The 4,000-nt window shown below is 48.4% G+C and overlaps 1 protein-coding gene across 1 annotated transcript in view; it reads right to left on the bottom strand.

Annotated features, from left to right (window-relative positions):
- LOC140399399 (G protein-coupled receptor kinase 3-like) overlaps positions 1–215 on the bottom strand; it is a 75,253-nt gene extending 75,038 nt beyond the window's left edge. The window contains exon 1 of the mRNA XM_072488977.1: positions 130–215. The gene's annotated coding sequence lies outside the window, so the exon portion shown is untranslated. The remainder of the gene's footprint in view (positions 1–129) is intronic.
- Positions 216–4,000: the final 3,785 nt, after the last annotated feature.

The raw sequence follows: 4,000 nt of genomic DNA on the forward strand, positions 1-4,000 counted from the left end.
CACAGTGTGAGTGGGAGTGAGGGAGGGGGTCTGGGTGAGGGACACAGTGTGAGGGGGGGGGGGGGGGGGGAGGGGAGGGGGGGGGGTCAGACGGGCTGAATGGCCAGGGGTCCGGAACTGTTACTCTACATTTTTCCTGTGTCCACTTTCTCGCACTTGTACACCTCCCCAAACTGCACTCGACCAATCAGAGCCTCGATCCGGAAATCCTGCAACACAGGCTAGAGAGAGACAGAGAGAGTGAGAGAAAGAGACAGAGAGAGGGAGAGAGAGACAGAGCGAGAGAGACAGAGAGAAACAGAGAGAGAGAGAGAGAGTGAGAGAGAGTGAGTGAGAGAGACAGAGTCAGAGAGAGTGAGAGAGTGACACAGAGAGACAGAGAGAGAGAGACACAGAGAGAGACGGAGAGAGTGAGAGAGAGAGACAGAGAGAGGGAGAGAGAGACAGAGAGAGAGAGAGAGTGAGTGAGAGAGACAGAGACAGAGAGAGACAGAGACAGAGAGAGACAGAGAGAGAGAGAGACGGAGAGAGAGAGAGACAGAGAGAGGGAGAGAGAGAGAGGGAGAGACAGACAGAGAGAGTGAGAGAGTGACAGAGAGATTGAGAGAGAGAGAGAGACAGACAGAGAGAGGGACAGCGAGACAGGGAGAGACAGACAGAGAGAGAGAGAGACAGAGAGAGAGAGAGACAGAGTGTGAGAGAGAGACAGAGAGAGAGAGAGACAGAGAGAGAGAGAGACAGAGAGAGAGAGTGAGAGAGAGAGAGAGAGAGAGAGACAGAGAGAGACAGAGTGAGAGAGAGAGAGACAGAGAGAGAGAGAGAGAGAGACAGAGAGACAGAGACAGAGTGAGAGAGACAGACAGAGAGAGAGAGAGAGACAGGGAGAGACAGACAGAGAGAGAGAGAGAGAGAGAGTGAGAGAGAGAGCGAGACGGAGGGACGGACAGAGAGAGGGAGAGGGACGGACAGAGAGAGGGAGAGGGAGAGACAAAGAAAGTTAACTCATACACACTGAAATCACTATTAAAGGAGTGTTCCTTCACACCCGGGCTCTCACACACTGAAATCACAATTAAAGGAGTGTTCCTTCACACCCGGGCTCATACACTGAAATCACTATTAAAGGAGTGTTCCTTCACACCCGGGCTCACACACACTGAAATCACTATTAAAGGAGTGTTCCTTCACACCCGGGCTCACACACACTGAAATCACTATTAAAGGAGTGTTCCTTCACACCCGGGCTCACACACACACTGAAATCACTATTAAAGGAGTGTTCCTTCACACCCGGGCTCACACACACTGAAATCACTATTAAAGGAGTGTTCCTTCACACCCGGGCTCTCACACACTGAAATCACTATTAAAGGAGTGTTCCTTCACACCCGGGCTCTCACACACTGAAATCACAATTAAAGGAGTGTTCCTTCACACCCGGGCTCACACACACTGAAATCACTATTAAAGGAGTGTTCCTTCACACCCGGGCTCTCACACACTGAAATCACAATTAAAGGAGTGTTCCTTCACACCCGGGCTCACACACACTGAAATCACTATTAAAGGAGTGTTCCTTCACACCCGGGCTCACACACACTGAAATCACTATTAAAGGAGTGTTCCTTCACACCCGGGCTCTCACACACACTGAAATCACTATTAAAGGAGTGTTCCTTCACACCCGGGCTCTCACACACTGAAATCACTATTAAAGGAGTGTTCCTTCACACCCGGGCTCTCACACACACTGAAATCACTATTAAAGGAGTGTTCCTTCACACCCGGGCTCTCACACACTGAAATCACTATTAAAGGAGTGTTCCTTCACACCCGGGCTCTCACACACTGAAATCACTATTAAAGGAGTGTTCCTTCACACCCGGGCTCACACAGACACTGAAATCACTATTAAAGGAGTGTTCCTTCACACACGGGCTCTCACACACTGAAATCACTATTAAAGGAGTGTTCCTTCACACCCGGGCTAACACACACTGAAATCACTATTAAAGGAGTGTTCCTTCACACCCGGGCTCACACACACTGAAATCACTATTAAAGGAGTGTTCCTTCACACCCGGGCTCACACACACTGAAATCACTATTAAAGGAGTGTTCCTTCACACCCGGGCTCACACACACTGAAATCACGATTAAAGGAGTGTTCCTTCACACCCGGGCTCTCTCACACTGAAATCACAATTAAAGGAGTGTTCCTTCACACCCGGGCTCTCACACACACTGAAATCACTATTAAAGGAGTGTTCCTTCACACCCGGGCTCACACAGACACTGAAATCACTATTAAAGGAGTGTTCCTTCACACCCGGGCTCACACACACTGAAATCACTATTAAAGGCGTGTTCCTTCACACCCGGGCTCTCTCACACTGAAATCACTATTAAAGGAGTGTTCCTTCACACCCGGGCTCACACACACACTGAAATCACAATTAAAGGAGTGTTCCTTCACACCCGGACTCTCACACACTGAAATCACTATTAAAGGAGTCTTCCTTCACACCCGGGCTCACACACTGAAATCACTATTAAAGGAGTGTTCCTTCACACCCGGGCTTACACACACACTGAAATCACTATTAAAGGAGTGTTCCTTCACACCCGGACTCACACACTGAAATCACTATTAAAGGAGTGTTCCTTCACACCCGGGCTCACACACACTGAAATCACTATTAAAGGAGTGTTCCTTCACTCCCGGGCTCTCACACACACTGAAATCACTATTAAAGGAGTGTTCCTTCACACCCGGGCTCTCACACACTGAAATCACTATTAAAGGAGTGTTCCTTCACACCCGGGCTCACACACACACTGAAATCACTATTAAAGGAGTGTTCCTTCACACCCGGGCTCTCACACACTGAAATCACTATTAAAGGAGTGTTCCTTCACACCCGGGCTCTCTCACACTGAAATCACTATTAAAGGAGTGTTCCTTCACACCCGGGCTCTCACACACTAAAATCACTATTAAAGGAGTGTTCCTTCACACCCGGGCTCACACACACTGAAATCACTATTAAAGGAGTGTTCCTTCACACCCGAGCTCTCACACACACTGAAATGACTATTAAAGGAGTGTTCCTTCACACCCGGGCTCACACACACACTGAAATCACAATTAAAGGAGTGTTCCTTCACACCCGGACTCTCACACACTGATATCACTATTAAAGGATTGTTCCTTCACACCCGGACTCTCACACTGAAATCACTATTAAAGGAGTGTTCCTTCACACCCGGGCTCTCACACACACTGAAATCACTATTAAAGGAGTGTTCCTTCACACCCGGGCTCACACACACACTGAAATCACTATTAAAGGAGTGTTCCTTCACACCCGGGCTCACACACACACTGAAATCACTATTAAAGGAGTGTTCCTTCACACCCGGGCTCTCACACACTGAAATCACTATTAAAGGAGTGTTCCTTCACACCCGGGCTCACAAACACTGAAATCACTATTAAAGGAGTGCTCCTTCACACCTGGGCTCACACACACACTGAAATGACTATTAAAGGAGTGTTCCTTCACACCCGGGCTCACACACACACTGAAATCACTATTAAAGGAGTGTTCCTTCACACCCGGGCTCACACACACTGAAATCACTATTAAAGGAGTGTTCCTTCACACCCGGGCTCACACACACTGAAATCACTATTAAAGGAGTGTTCCTTCACACCCGGGCTCACACACACACTGAAATCACTATTAAAGGAGTGTTCCTTCACACCCGGGCTCACACACACTGAAATCACTATTAAAGGCGTGTTCCTTCACACCCGGGCTCTCTCACACTGAAATCACTATGAAAGGAGTGTTCCTTCACACCCGGGCTCACACACACACTGAAATCACTATTAAAGGAGTGTTCCTTCACACCCGGGCTCACACACACTGAAATCACAATTAAAGGAGTGTTCCTTCACACCCGGACTCTCACACACTGATATCACTATTAAAGG

The sequence above is a fragment of the Scyliorhinus torazame genome, chromosome 22 (assembly GCF_047496885.1).
Source record: "Scyliorhinus torazame isolate Kashiwa2021f chromosome 22, sScyTor2.1, whole genome shotgun sequence".
Classification (NCBI taxonomy): domain Eukaryota; kingdom Metazoa; phylum Chordata; class Chondrichthyes; order Carcharhiniformes; family Scyliorhinidae; genus Scyliorhinus; species Scyliorhinus torazame.